The sequence below is a fragment of the Alligator sinensis genome, unplaced genomic scaffold, assembly GCF_000455745.1.
Source record: "Alligator sinensis unplaced genomic scaffold, ASM45574v1 scaffold1162_2, whole genome shotgun sequence".
Classification (NCBI taxonomy): Eukaryota; Metazoa; Chordata; order Crocodylia; family Alligatoridae; genus Alligator; species Alligator sinensis.
The window spans coordinates 192,395-208,042 of NW_005843013.1; the positions used below are offsets into that span (position 1 = coordinate 192,395).

At 44.9% G+C, this 15,648-nt stretch overlaps 1 protein-coding gene across 5 annotated transcripts in view; it reads left to right on the plus strand.

The window, feature by feature from the left end:
* Positions 1 to 471: 471 nt before the first annotated feature.
* The window catches only part of LOC102378998 (myelin-oligodendrocyte glycoprotein-like), a 43,777-nt gene continuing 28,600 nt past the window's right edge, over positions 472 to 15,648 (plus strand). For 2 of the 5 annotated variants that reach the window (XR_003092020.1, XM_025193081.1), the window contains exon 1: positions 478 to 781. The gene's annotated coding sequence lies outside the window, so the exon portion shown is untranslated. Of the gene's footprint in view, positions 782 to 1,516; positions 1,709 to 12,295; positions 12,390 to 15,648 lie in introns of those variants that run through there. The other 3 variants (XM_025193083.1, XM_025193082.1, XM_025193084.1) reach the window with 3 other exon arrangements.

The following is a 15,648-nucleotide window of genomic DNA, read 5'->3' on the forward strand; positions in this document are numbered from 1 at the left end:
TGAGGCAGCAAACTTTTTAAAAACTGATTTGAACAGGAAATTGTGGAACAGGAAATCATCCACGGACTGGACTGTGTTAAGTATAGTTTAAACAGGGACTATGGATTCATATCCTCTTATCTGGAATACCTTTTGAGACTTTGTTCCTATGGGTTTACTGCTCATTTCTCCCAGCAGTATACCCTGCCCTGCTTCACTTGACTTTTGTATTCTAATTTCTCTCTCCTTCTTACACTCAGCTTTCTACATGTCCTTTCACAGCACCTGATGATGGGAATTTCAGCTCAAAACAGCCTGTGCTATAGACTAACCAAAGTAGATATATATAAGGTACAAGTGTATCCTGCATTCCTGTTTGTCAAGATCTGCTTAACTGTACAGGCAAGATATTGCCTCATACATCTCGCTTTACTCATCAACACTTCCTCATTTAAAACGAGAATTGTTTTCAGCTCTCACAAGCAGAGGTTCAAGAAAGTCACAGACATGTCAGTCAGTTAAGTCTTCTGTGTCACATTGAAAACTGCCAGTACTGAAGGATCCTGGATGTGGCCTCTTTAAACTGCTTCATAAGTCTTGTGCGTCTGGGAACAAGGCAGTGAGAAGTGAAAGCTTTTTCTGGTGTAAGTGGCATTATGCTGGAGAGAAGAGAGAGAAAGTGACAGTCTCCAGACAAAGCATTTTTTTAATGCCACTCCTTTTAGGTTTTGTTCTGGAAAAAAAATATCATCAGACAAGACTGCTGGAGAACCGGTTGCAAGATCAAGCCACTGAAGCACAGGTAAGATATAAACCGACTTCACCATAAAGCCAGAGCTATCGGAACTATTTGCTCAGTTAACTAAACAAAGTGTACTTCACCTATATTTGCTCTCTGTCTTTTAAATGTACCTTGACCATTGAATCAGAGTGCTTGCAGGACTAATAGTTGAAAAAGTGTGAGGTTTCAATCAGGTTTGCAGAAAGCAAATGCTGAATTCCAGCACCTATTCATTCCAAGCACATGCGGCTGGGATCTTTCTTCTCCCCCAACTAGAAGAAGGTAAACAGCATCAGTGAACAGACTGTCCCCATCAAAAATCAAACACTGTATATTTCAGATTGTAAACCAATTATTTTTCTTGCAATAGTCTCTATGGACCAGTCAGGGGCTGGGGTCCCTATTATACTAAACAGCTGAGAGGAAGACAGTGTGTGCTACACAGAGCTCACTACATTAGGTTTACTGTGCAGCTGGCAAACAGATAAATAAGAGACTAGGAGACAAAGAAATAGCAGAGGCAGGTGTGGGGGCATAGGTTGTTTGTCATAAATCAGGGGTTTTAAACAGGTATGTAAAGGCAGACAAGAGAGATTTGTAGATGCTGTGGCAGGGGTCAGTTTAAGAAGGCATCTAGGAGGAAACTGTTCAGGCTTTGAATTTGCATTTATGAAATACATTTGCTACAAATGGTACATGCCAGTCATGAGTAGGCTTGGCAGGATTTGATTTTTATCAGTAAACATTGATAAACAGGACTCGGGAGAGAGTACTGGAGGCTCCAGCCTGGTGACAGCAGGATACTCCCCTGGAGTAAGCACAAGGGGCCAAGGATGGCCATCACCTCTCCCTGCATTCCCGGAGCTCTGAGAATGCCACTACCCTCCTCTTCTGGTCCCTGCCCAGCCCAGCTCTTCCTTGGTGATGAGTGAACAGAATAAATTTAAAGTATGTATGCTTTAATGATTTATGAATATTTACATTTTATACTTTGACATGTGATTTTAGAAAGCTTAACAGTATCCTGTCATTACTAAATTGTCTGCCCCCCACACCCTTAATTTTGTGCAATCCTGATCATTTAAAAAAAAAAAATCAATAAAAATTGACATAAATGCTTCAAGATGCACATTTATTTTAGCCATCAATATTATTTAAAGATTTTTTTAAAAATCAAATTCTGCCAAGCCTAATAATAAGTAATGGGGAAACAAGTCTGCAGATGACACCAAGCTGCGGGGAGCAGTAGATACTCTGGAGGGTAGGGCTACGATTCAGAGTGACCTAGACAAATTGGAGAATTGGGCCAAAAGAAATCTCATGAGGTTCAACAAGGACAAGTACAAAAAGTCCTGCACTTAGGACCGAACAATCCCATGCACCAGTACAGGGTGAGAACTGACTGGCTGGGCAGCAGCTCTGCAGAAAAGGTCCTGGGGGTTACAGCAGACAATAAGCTGAATATGAGCCAGCAGTGCACCCTTGTTGCCAAGGAAGCTAACAGCATACTGGGCTGCATTGGTATCTGTGTTGCCAGCAGGTGGAGGGAAGTGATTATCCCCCTCTATTCAGCACTGGTGAGGTCACATCTGGAGTACTGTGTTCAGTTTTGAGCACCCCACTACAGAAAGGATGTGGAGAAATTGGAGAGAGTCCAGCAGAGGGCAACAAAAATGGTGAGGGGGCTAAGGAACATGACTTATGAGGAGAGGCTGAGGGAATTGGGGTTATTTAGTGTAGAGAAAAGATGACTGAGGAGATTTAATATCAGCCTTCAACTACATGAAGAGGGGTTTAAAAGAGCATGGAGCTTGACTATTCTCAGTGATGGCAGATGACAGAACAAGCAGCAATGGTCTCAAATTACAGCAAGAGAAGTTTAAGTTGGATGTTAGGAAGAATTTTCTCACTAGGAAGACAGTAAAACACTGGAACAAGTTAGCCAGAGAGGTGGTGGAATCTCCATCCTTGGAGGTTTTCAAGACCTGGCTAGTCAAAACTTTGGCTGGGATGATTTAGTTGGAGATGCTTCTGGTTTGAGCAGGAGGCTGGACTAGATGAACTCCTGAGGTCCCTTCCAGCCCTAATTTAATATGATTCTATGAAACACAGGAATGAACAAACTAGAAAGAGATGCATATATCAGAATATATTTTAATATATAAATAGAGTTATCAATTGTGTCCAAATGGCGAACTATGCAAAGCTGGATAATTTACCCTCACTATTCCTTAGAGCAATTGTTGTCAACCTTTTTGTACCAGGACCCATTTGTAAGCATCAGTGGCCAGTCCTGACCCAGTGCCCCTCAAGCAGCCCCTTGCAGGCTGGAACTCTGTCGGCCTGCAAGGGAAAGCCATGGTTTCCTACGTTTTTCTCCTTTAAAACGAGAATCCATTTCGAAAGTTTGTTTGCAACCCTTTCATATATCCTTGCAACCCACTTTTGGGTCACGACCCACAGGTTGAGAAACACTGCCTTAGAGAATGGATGGGCAAAATATGGCCCACAGACCAGATTCGGCCCACCAACTGATTGGATCCAGCCAATGGAGAAGGTGCCCACAAACTGATAAGATCCAGCCTGTGGCTGTACCTGCAGGGCTCCACGTGAGCCTGAGCCCCACCCAAGGCAGACCATGCTGCACTCCAGCTATGGTGGCCATCATAGAGGACAGTCCAGTTGTCCTCTACTGATATAAAACCTGACGCCTTTATGTCCTCTTTTTCTCTTTGAGAGAAAAATAGAGGACATAAAGGCGTCAGGTTTTATATCAATAGAGGACAGAGTACCAGAAAACCGAACTGTCCTCTATGATGGCCACCCTAACTCCAGCCCAGGCCACCAAGTTGGTGGAAGGCAGCCAGGAACTAGAGCCAAAGCCCCACACACTGGGGCAGGAGCCACCTGGCTGAAGCTTCTTCCTGGCCCAGAGTGGTGCAGCAGGAGCAGGAGACGGCGCTGCTGGAGGCAAGGGGAGCCAAACAACAGCCACACCAGGAGCAGATCCACTGAAAGCAGTGCATGCTGGCCAGGGCCAGGCATTGTGTAAGCTTCCCCAGGCAGGGCTCAGCCCCCTACGAAGTGCCATGGGGGCAGCTGCGGACCACACCACCTGGGTAAGGTCTGCTGCACGAGCCCCCTGCCCCCTTCTCCCTCCCCTCACCCCAGCCAGCTGCCAGGACCTAGCACCCAGGCAGCTCCCTTTCCTCAACCATATGCCTTCCCCCTCACACACCTTCACAGGGCAGGGGCTGCCCCATGACCCCACTCTGATCCCAGCCTCACCCACCCGTCTTGCTCCTGAACACACCCGCTCCCTGCCTGCCTGCAGCCTCATCCCACATAGGGAGTTTTGGTTAGTGGTTGTAGCTGGGGGTGGGGGGGCAAGGGTGCCGACCCAGCCTGCAATTCATCAAAACTCTGTGGACCCTGGGCCCAAATAATTGTCCACCCCTGCCTTAGAAGGCAAACTTAATCCAAATTTAGAAGTGTTGTATGATTTTTTCAAAAGTATTTAAAGTTCCTGAGTCACTCATTCAAAAGCAGTCTGGGAGCCTCAATCTCACAAGTCAATAGACCTCCAACCTATAAACTAGGGAAGCTATTTAAAACAGGAGTGCCCAACCACCCAGCCACAGACCAGATCCAATCCCTGGCACTGCATCATCTGGCCTGCATGGCTTCCAATGGATCCAAAAATTTGGTAGTAGGGGAACAAGTGCTTGCTGCTAAATTTCCAGACCCATAGGGTGTCCTATGATTCATAGATGTTAGGGTCGGAAGGGACCTCAATAGATCATTGAGTCCAACCCCCTGCATAGGCAGGAAAGAGGGCTGGGTCTAGATGACCCCAGCTAGATGTCTATCTAACCTCCTCTTGAAGACCCCCAGGGTAGGGGAGAGCACCACCTCCCTTGGGAGCCCATTCCAGACCCTGGCCACTCGAACTGTGAAGAAGTTCTTCCTAATGTCCAGTCTAAATCTGCTCTCTGCTAGCTTGTGGCCATTATTTCTTGTAACCCCCGGGGGCGCCTTGGTGAATAAAACCTCACCAATTCCCTTCTGTGCCCCTGTGATGAACTTATAGGCAGCCACAAGGTCGCCTCTCAACCTTCTCTTGTGGAGGCTGAAAAACATAAACTATCACCCCCAGATGGGACATGAACCCACAATCCCTGGTTTAGGAGGCCAGTGCCTTATCCATTAGGCTGGACAGCATGGGCATTAGGCTGGACAGCATGCCCCTACATGCTGGTCAGGCATGCAGGGAAGCTTGGGACCCAATCCTGACCTGTGGTGGTGGTACAAGTCCCGATCCTGGCACAAGGGGCTTCGTTCAACCCAGTCTTCTGACCTGCGGGGCCCAAAAGTCAAGCACCACTTGTTTAAAATGCTTAACCAAAGTTCTTTCATCATTTCAACAAAATTATGGAGTTTTGAAAGTTTGTTGAAACCACATGAATATACAATTCACTCATTCTGAAACCCAAAGACTTGCAGTGACTGAAAAAAAAAAATACAGGATATATAACAAACTCAGGCTCTTAGTTACACAGGGAATGTAGCATATGCTCTGGGACCGATACAGCTGACCTTTCTCAAGAAGCCAAACAATAACTCTTGAGAAACAACAGTTGCCTTTTCATACTAGGGTTTAGAGCATTGAAGTATTTGCAAAAATGAGGCCTTTATTACTTTTTTTTGTCTGTTACTTGCAGTTAGCAGGGTTCCAATACAATGCTGCACTAGTGAAAAAAACTCATTTAATAATATAAAGTACCCATTCATTCTTGTCCAAACAGAAATGCATGTTATGGAGATTTAATCTGATGGCAGGCATCTGCCCTTTTTAAGAAGGGCCACCCCAAAAAAACAACAGACAATATTCTATAGTTTTAGAACAAGCCATTAATTGTTTGGTCTCACTGTGCTACATTCGCTATTTCCATATAGTATTTCCCAATTCCTTTTTTTAAAAATGCTTTAATATTAGCATCAAAACATTGTAATAATAGTTTGTTTTTAACATCACTAATACTCAACAATAACATGAACAATATCAGTGTTGATAGTATTAGTGATAGTTGATAGTGTTTTGATAAGTCTTCAAATACCTGAAGAGTGCTGGTTACTAATTACAGAGAAGATGGAGATGAGCTTTTCTCTGTGGTTTCGGGCAGTGCTTCTCAGTGGTAGTCCGAGCCACTGGTTACCAGTGCAGCGAGTTGCCAGGAAAGAAAAATATAATTTTCAGAAGCATAACACTGGTATGTCATAGCAGTTTGTACGTTCCAACACTCCAGGTGATGTCACATCGTGCGAGGTGAGGAAAGAGAAAGAAACAGCCGGTCGCGCATTTGTGTAGTGCTGTTACACGCAGTTGCTGCCACGGGCTAAACCAGGCACCAGTCCCTGGCCCACTGGAAAAAAAATTGCCGGTCCGCCACATCAGATAGTTTGAGAAGCACTGGTTTAGGGGACAGGATGAAGCACTGAAAGTCTAGGTTGGTAATTAGGAGGAACTTTCTGACTATGAGGGCGAACAAGCATAGGAACAGGCTACTAGAGAAATCATGGTATCATCACACTTGAAAATTTCAAAAGCAAGTTAGACAGACACTTGGTTGGGATGGTTTAATCTGGGATGATCCTTCCTTGAGCAGGGGACTGGATTAGATGACTTTGTAAGGTCCCTTTCAGCCCTACTTTCCCACAGTCCTATTGTTAATGTTATTATAGATTCTATATATTGTTCATTTTGAACTAACAAGGCATTTTAAAAAGGAATTGTGAAATGCTGTAATCACTCAGTCAACTCGGATTGTCCTCGTCATATAACTTCCAGGTCTTATGTTGAGTCATTTCACACACTGCACACAGCAGAGGGCCACTGCAATATGACCTGCATTTGCCCTCTCATGAGCGTGTTATTGCTTGTTCTCTCACTTTTCTTGCCTAGTTTCCCTGTAAATGCTCGGTTTCTTATTTTGTATCATCTGCAGTTTCTCTTTATCTGATGTTTAGCTGTTTATCTGTTTAACCCCTAGGGACTAGAATGTAAAGATTTTTCTCCCTAAGCTGGGATTTACTCCTCAAATAGTTCCATAACTATTTTTAGAACAGTGTTACACAAATAAAGCAAGGAAGTGGGAATCCTAGTTCTTCAATGATTTACAGACTCACTTTGAACTCTTCCTTTGTGAAACCTCTATGCCCAGATTCTAAGAGTTTGTGCAAGATTGTTGAAATAAGCTCTGAACTCTGTAGATGAAACTTACTTATATATACACACACAAATGTTTGCAAGAGTGGAGTGTTTCACTCCAGAGACAAAGCAGCTGGTTGTGCTGCAAATACTTTACTTTTTTTTGTACTTGTGTGACTTAAGTTTAAGGTCCCTTGGATTGTGCCCGTGTCATTGTTTTCATTATTGCACATTCTAAGAGTTAAGAATCAGATGTACATATATTCGTCACTGAAATAGCAAAACAGCACAAGGATGCATCTTAAACATACATGCCAACAGAAACTATTCACTGGAGGAAACAAAAATCAAGTTCTCCTGTTATACTCATCTGACACCAGTTTCAGTCACACACAACAAAATTCAGTCCAAAAGCAAGAAGGGAAAAATGAAAAACTGCAAATTCTAATCCTGGACAGAGATGCTTTAGAGGGAGACCCAAGATTGAATCAAAACAGCTTTCAAAGCCCATCTTCATTTCTTAAAAACCTTCACAAATCAACACTGCTGCAGCAAGAGACAGCAGGCTGTAATTTGGTACATTCAACCTGCATTATACCACTGAAAAATCTGCTTTGGATATCAGTGGGAGCTTTACAAAGTGATGAAGAGCAGAACATGGTCTTAACCTAGTGGCAAAAGGCCTTTCTCTGCTCCTTGTGAAGTCAGTGGAAGTTTTACTCTGAATTTCATTGGCCAGTTAATTTCAAGGCCAGCGTTATCTGCCTCTTGGGGCAGGGGAGACAACAAACTCACTTACCCCAACCTAGTCACTTGATCTCAGGAGGGAAGAACTTACTATATTGTTACTTTCAGCATGAATTATTAGAAATACACTTATTTTAGGGCTATAGCCCACTCTGCCCCTTTATTCGATTCTCTCTTCCTTTATTCCACAAGTCTCTCTCTTTCATCTACATTTCCTCCTCTGTAGCATCTGCCAATTCACACCATCACAGGCCAACTTTTACACCCACCCCTTTCCCATACAAACTGCTAAAAGTGATCCACACTGAAAAAGTACTGCCGACATCCAAGCATTGGGCTTCAGAGGCAACACCTAATGAGACTAATGAAGGTGAGGAAAATGCATGCCTTTAAGTCATTCTTTCAGGCTGCCCAATTCAGGAAAGCAGCTTTGTACCAGCAGCAGTCGCTCATATTTGGCATTTTGCTCATGCAGTCAGAGTTAGAAACCCATTTCTTTGTTATTGAAATCTTAGCTTACCGCAATATTTGAATATGCCTGCAACTCCACTGACAGACAAGGAAAGGCTGAGGGATCTGGGACTCTTCAGCCAGAAAAAAAGAAGGCTGAGAGGGAACTCAGTAGCAGCTTACCACTACATCAGAAACGTGCATCAAGGGCTTGGTGAACAACAGTTCACCAGGGCACCCTTGGGGAAAACCAGAAGTAATGGTCACAAACTCCTGGAAGACCGTTTCTGGCTCAACATTAGGAAAAACTTCTTCACAACTAGAGTGTCAAGACTGTGGAATAAGCTCCCTCCAGAGGTTGTGCAATTGCCTATCCTGGAAATCTTCAAGAGGAGACTGGACCATCACCTTGCTGTGGTCATCTGACCCCCAGTTATCTTTCCTGCTTGGCACAGGGGGCTGGACCTGATGATCTTCCAAGGTCCCTTCCAGCCCCTTACAACCTATGACATGCCAGCACATTTGACACCCCTAGCTTAAGAGAGGTAGTTAGACATGTTAGTCTGAAGTCAAGCAGAAAGTAGGGAAGGGTTCAGGAAGCCATGAGCTTTTATAGGCAGCAACCTACTTCTTTCTTCCTGTCTATTCACAGCATCTAAAGAAAGAGCTTTATATAGAAAGGAAAGGGATACAGGGGCATTGCTAAGAGAGGTAGAGTGGGTTGACCGAATCAGCTGAGATGAACAAGGCAGTTAACAGAGAGGGACACTGGAGTTAACAGCAAATACAGGTAGCAGGATAAGGATCCATAGTCCCTTTTGAGACCATCAGGTCTGGGGATGATTTCTTGTTGCACAATTTTATATTCAGGTTGTTTTTTAAAGTTCTTTTGTTTAAGGGCAGCTATGCTGAGGTTACCAGCATTGTTGTTCCTCACCCTTCCCTACAATCACTTTCCCTTCTATATAAAACCCTTTCTTTCTGCCAGACCATTCATAGCGTCTGACTTAGCAGGTCTACAAGAACCTGTGCCTCTCTGAACCAGGTAGTCTCTGCCCTGTCTTCTGTCTGATATAATAGCTATTCTGCTGAGAAGTGCTTTGTCTTCTTATGGCCCAATAAACTAAACCCATACTGGTTAGACCAAATGTTCCAGACATGAAGGATTTGCTTATGGACCCTATTTATTTAACAATGTAAATTTCTAGAATGCATGTAATCCCACTGCACTTTAGCCACAGATTTTTCCAAATAACCTTCTAGTTCCAAATAACTTAGGAAGTTCTACAACTATGACAGCTTATACTGGCACAGCACAGTAAGCCATATGGCTAACATCCTGGAACACACTATTTTGACCAAAAAAGTGCTGCTTTGAAAATAAGAGTTTAGCTAAGCATCTAACTCACATGGGTCATCTTCTAGATCCTGCCAACTGCAAATTCATGAGTGCATTGATATGCTCTGTGTTGGTGGCGTTCCACATCCATGTCTTCTGTACAGATCTCCCCCTCCTAAAGCACTACACGAGAGCATAATAAAAATGTAGATGAATAAACAAGATAGCGATAGCAGGAAGTTCTGTTTGTATACACGCATATGATTTGGAAACAATTAAGATTGAACATGTTTCAAATTTTTTTTCCCCAAGTGTTTTAACTGCTATATCGCAGGGTAATAATATATTAATTGAACAGTGCTGACGTTAAAGAAAAGAAAGTCCGTGTCTAACAGATGTGTGAAACTAAAGAGATTTCACCTAGCAGGAATTCACTTGTGCTTTTTATTTGGTTTTAGTCTTGGCCATTTAAACAGTTTCAATTTTTATTTTGTTTTGAATTGGAATTAATTTTTTTTTAAAAAAGACACTATGCACACTTCAAGAAATGTGCATATGAAGCCAACAGCTTTTGATGGGCTGTGGGTTAAAAACTCAGCTTTAAATCAAATGCAGTGCAGAAAAAGTAGCTTGACCAAGGGCCTTAATCAATAAGCTGAACAAATGTTAATCAGCTTAATGTTGTTCAGTTTAGTGGAACAGTTGCACCTTAACTCAAAAAAACCCCATCTTTGACTGCCCTTCATCTACAGAGTTGTGACTTGCCACTAGAGGCTTGGTGAGCAGAGGCATGTCTAAGAGCTAGGGGCAGGACCTGCGTGTTGCTAGAGCTCCAGGGAACCCAATGATTTTTTTCCTCCAGAGCCTGCACTGCCCCAACCTGGGCTGCCAGCCAACCAGGCACCACTGGAGCTTCAAAAAGGATTGGGCCCCTCAGAGTTCAGGCAGCACCCAGCTGGCCAGCAGCCAGCTGTTGATGGCGAGCTTCGAAGTTGGTGGAAGAATAACAAGATCCTTCCCCCCAGGATCTGGACATATGCCCCAGCGAGGCTAGATGGCTGGAGCAGGGTGAAGCTCAGCAGCTGCAGCACTGCAACTCAAGGCTGGCTCCCACTGACCCCACACTCCACCAAGCTGTGCAGGCAGTGGATGTGGTTGGTAGGTACCTGATGCCCCTGAACCCCCTGTAGCAGCCTTGCAATTCTGGGAATGGGGGTTGGGGCTGCCTGTTCAGCTTGGGGCTGTACAGAGCAGGCGAAGAGGCTGCACCACTCCCCCCTGCCTCCCAAGCCCAGTGGGGGTGGGAACTCCTGTCCCTGTACATCCTTCCCCGCCCCCCCCCACTAAGGGGTTCAGGCACCTGCCAACCATGGTCACTGTTGGGTAAGCCAGGCAGGGGAAACCAGCAGCTGGACCCTGCACAGCCCAGTGGAGTGCAGGCCATGCTGCAGCTGCCAAACTCCACCCTGCTCCAGCCACCCGCCATGCCCACGGCATGTGTCCAAGTCCCAGGGCTGCAAGCACCAGGCAGGAGACACGTTACTGTGGAGCACAGGACTGGGTGCAGTTTCACCTGCAGGTCAGGGAGAGAGGAGAGCACCAGTCTGCCACCCCTGCATGCACTGCGGCCTGAGTCTGGCCTGGGCATTAAAGCAGCAAGCCAATCTGGGAGGTACTGCAGCTGCTAGGTGCTTTAGGGCTGCAGTGCTAGCTCTGCCCAGTGTGAACAGCAAGGAAGAAGCACCATTCCAGCCCCACTGCGTCCCAGCATACCCATCCTGAACTCAAGCAGAACCACTGTATCCTTGGATGCTGGAAGACTTCAACTTGGGTGGAATAGCTGCAGAAAGTGGCTACACCTTAATAGAACAGAAGCAAAATCAGGTGGACTAGAAATAATCCTGTCCTGGAGTGACATAACTGTAAGTCAAATAATGAGTGCTTTAAGCCACTTAAAAGGTATTAATGTGCAGCCAATCCAGCGGCTGAGAGCTCCAAAAGCCACCTAAAATTACCATGCAACAATGCCCCTAGATTTAGTTGGAGACAGAATCTCTGACTGAAATGGTTAAAGAACTTTAGCGACTCTTTTGATTTAACTAATATCCTGTGTATCATTTTCTAATGAAACCTAAACCCAGCTACGTGTTCCATGTAGTTATTTTTTTCAGAGCTTCCCTGACCAGCCTTTATTTTCCTCTTATGGAGAAGTCATACATCGTCTGTATTATTTGTTTTCTCTTCCAATTTCCCTTCCTGGGCAGCTGGCAAGACTCTGCATACTGAGCTGGAGAAGGCAGGAGTCAAACTTGCTTCTCTCAAGTCATTGCCTGAGTTGGTTATCTGCACAGTCCAAATCCATATCATAGATTTGGATTTCCAATCCTCCCCCGCCCACCGTGGGACTGGAATCTTCTGATTTCAGCATGGTGAAAACCTGTGGTTTCTCCTGCCCAATATTACACAGCACCACATGGTGAAAGTCCTGAAACAAAGTTGCATTTCTGTAGACAGGAGCTTGACTTGGCAAGATCTCTTTTGGCATAGTTCCTCATAAGATGGAAGAATTAATTGCTGCTGTGTGAAATATTTTTGAGCTGTGCTTAAGAAAACTTGTGCTACCACATCCATGGAACACAGTCTTATTCAGCTTTAGATAGAGGGAAGAATAACCAGAAATAACAATGCATTCTGTCTTCCTTGCATCTTTTTTAAGGACGGGTATTAGCAATACATGTTTGTAGCTTTACTAACAGCCATTTTCTGCAACTGAATACCCACGTTCCTCCACAGCTAAGGACATTCATTTGCAAACTCTCAAATTCAGTACAAAACTGAGAGCAGAATCCACAGGAAACAACAGATGCTGTTGTCAACAAACACTGGTATGTTCCCAAACCACAGACGTTATTTTAAAAAACCTTCTGTTCTTGTTCTAATTATGACAGATACCTTTTACCCAAAGTGTTATTGCTCTCCTCTCTTCCTCAATGATCAAAGGAACAGCTCCCTTCTAGTGCAGGTGTATCATCACATATATCTACATGAGCTTCAGCAGACATACCCTTCAGGCCTCTTCCACTTACAGATGTCAGGCCTCATTGTGCTGGGCTGTGTGAAGTCTGTACTTGGGGCTCCAGAATAATAAGTGTTTTGTAATAGTAATAAATTGTTTGCATGAGCCAAGGCCAAAATCATTCCCACCAGGCAAGATTTTAATGATTTGCAGAGCAAGAGGGAGGCAGGACTGTTGCGTCGGAAGCAGTGAAATCTTCCTCCATCACCCTCTCACCAGCTGTAACCAGGCTGTGCTCCGTCTCAACCATGAGGTTGGTCCTCTGCCCATGAAAGAGAGATTCACAGGGAGTGCAGGGTTTCTGTTGAAGAAGGAAAGTTTGAGAAGTAGCTGTGACAAGATGAAGCAAGTCCATGAGGCAGAAGGTGGCAAGTCATTTTGTCCGTGGTTCAAATAAGGGATGGATCAAGGATTTCCCAAAGGGAGGTGCAGGAGCAGCAAACCACATGGCAGGGGTAACTGCCCCACCCTGCTTCCAGCTTCTCCTGTCCCCACCAGTGTGGGCAGACTGAGCCACAAGAGCCTCTGAAGACTTTAAGTCCCTAAAGCAGGTGAAAATCCCCGCTTCCTTCTCAGAGGCAGCTCTCCTCTTCTCCACACACTCCCTTACCTGCTCCAGAGCCAGCCAGACTGAGCATGGGCTAGGCTCAGCTGGGGAAGGGACAGCAGCAACAGTGCAACTACAGAGTAGGTCTCCCCAACCCTGCCAGGTCCTGGAGCAGGCATTGCAACTGTCCTTGTCCCGAGCTGAGCCCAGCCCCCACACCATAGGCAGGTAGGGCACTGGTGCTTCCTTGGCCCAGGGACAGCAGGGAAAGACAGGCAGAGTGGGGAGGGCAGACAAGGGGCAAGGAGAGAGCTGGCCTTTGAGCAGGAAGGGGAAAGGAAGAGGGATTCTCATATGCTATGGGAACTTTAAAAAGTCCCTGGAGACTCCCATGTAATGTTCCAATCCAACCAGGCGGTATACACCTGCAGCTCTGCACTCCCTCTGAAACCACCCTTGGTTCAGATGCTATTCAAACACTGATTGTAATATAATTGTGCATCTCTACTGCTACAAAAGGGATAGGGGAGAAAAGAGGGCATTAGTTGCATTTATTATGGAAGAGCAGATCCTCAGAGAAGTTATACACTGGGGCCCCAATTCAGCAAAGCATTTAAAGCAAGCACTTGAAGGCCATCCTCTTCAGCCAGAACAAGTCTTAAACCCATTTTAAGCACATGCTTAAAATGGACCCATTGAGTCAATGGAATAACACAGGCCTTAAATGAAGCCCAAGATCTAAGTGCTTTGCTAAATTAGGGCCTGAATAAGGCTGTAATATTGCCAAACAAAAACAAAATGTTTTTAATAAATATCTGTTAGGAAACAGCTCAAAGCTAGAGTGTTCTTGCATACTTTTATAGGGAACACATTTATATTCTTTTCAGTTCAACCATCTGGATCCCATCCAAGTGAGAAATCTTTCAGTTAGTCTAAGTGATTTGGGGGGGTGACAGCTATGTATAGGAAAAGATGTATTCTACTCCAACTACTGCACACATTGCTCTTTTAAACATAAGGACAGAGGTATAAATAGCACTTCCAGCTGTAACTCCACTTCCAAGTGGAGTCAAACAAGTGGGCAGGGATGCTGTTGAGCACTGGAGAGCTTGGAGCGAGGACTGCAGGATACCATTTGTGCCCCCTTTAAATTGACACCCAGCTCACCCCCCACCCTAGTTACTTTTTTAAACTTAGTAACTTTTTTTTTTTTTTTTAAGTTACTTTGTATAGACCAGCTGCCCATATGTGGTTCAGTTCAGGTGCAGTATAGTATCCACACAGCTGATAAAAATCTGTGCAGCTCCATTCATTTACAGCTTGAAGAGGTTAGAGAAAGGGTCACCCACTGGCCTCTGCTGAGGATCTGACCTATTCTTCCAAGTCCAAACATTCTGCCTCAGAAACCACACAAGCCATCCCTGACAGCCACAAGCCACAATAACAAACACTCCTGAGTGAACTGTGGCCAACCAATTCCAGCTCAAAAGAAAGGGGGGAAAAGTTACCGTGCTTCTACAATGATTGAGAGAGAGTGAGAGAGAGAGAGACCGCTACATTGTTCACAGTTTGCAGGAAAGACATGCCCAGAGCACACTGTTAAAAACTCACTCTAGAAACATTTTCTGGGAAGAGTCAGATGATAAATTGAAGAGCCAACCAGTTGTGGCTCTTGGGGGCCAACACCCCAGTACCACTTCTATAGACAACTTATTCTAGGCAATTCCATGTCTTCACCCAAAATGAAGCATGTCATTTACATGCATTACATTTATTGCACAACACACTATAAAATTGTTTCTCCCTGTTCCCAGTTAGGTATCTCTGGTGACTCAAAGGAGAAAAATTGGCTTACCCTGTTACCGAGTTTCCCACAGCAAAGGGAAAATCCCCAGCTATAACTAATCCCCAGCTATGTCCCTCGGGCTGTTCTAATGTATGCCAAGGACTGCAATAATCCCTGGCTGGCCCCAGAATCTGAGCAGCCACAGAAAAAAAAAAAATAGCTCAAAGATACTTTTCCCCCAATCTTGAGCTGCAGCTCAACTCTGCTCTGAAGTGGAAGCCAGTCTCGAAGAGCTCCATCTCTCTTCACTTACTACCATCATTCTTCCCTGAACACCTTTATGTAGCTTGGGTGTAGGTTGTAGCCATGTTGGTCTAAGGACATAGGCAGACAAGGTTCTTTGGGTAAATCTAGTATCTCTTAGACCGACTTTATGTAGGTTGGAAGAGGTGATCAGCATGTGACAGTATTAGAATCACTTCCCACAGCAAAGTGTGAAGTAAACAGATTACCCCATTTTAACTCACAAGCAATCTTGCTTTTAACCACAGGTTAAATGCATGCACATAGGCATTTGCCACACTAACAGTTCACGCCCTAGCGTCCCTCATCATAAATCACTCCTGGAACAAGACCCTGTCACGGCGGGGTCCATCAGGAGGGCCGTGATCTCCCCCGAAGTCCCTCGCTCCGTGTCAAGGCCGGCCCAAGGCACCCTCTAATTCTCGCCCGCCA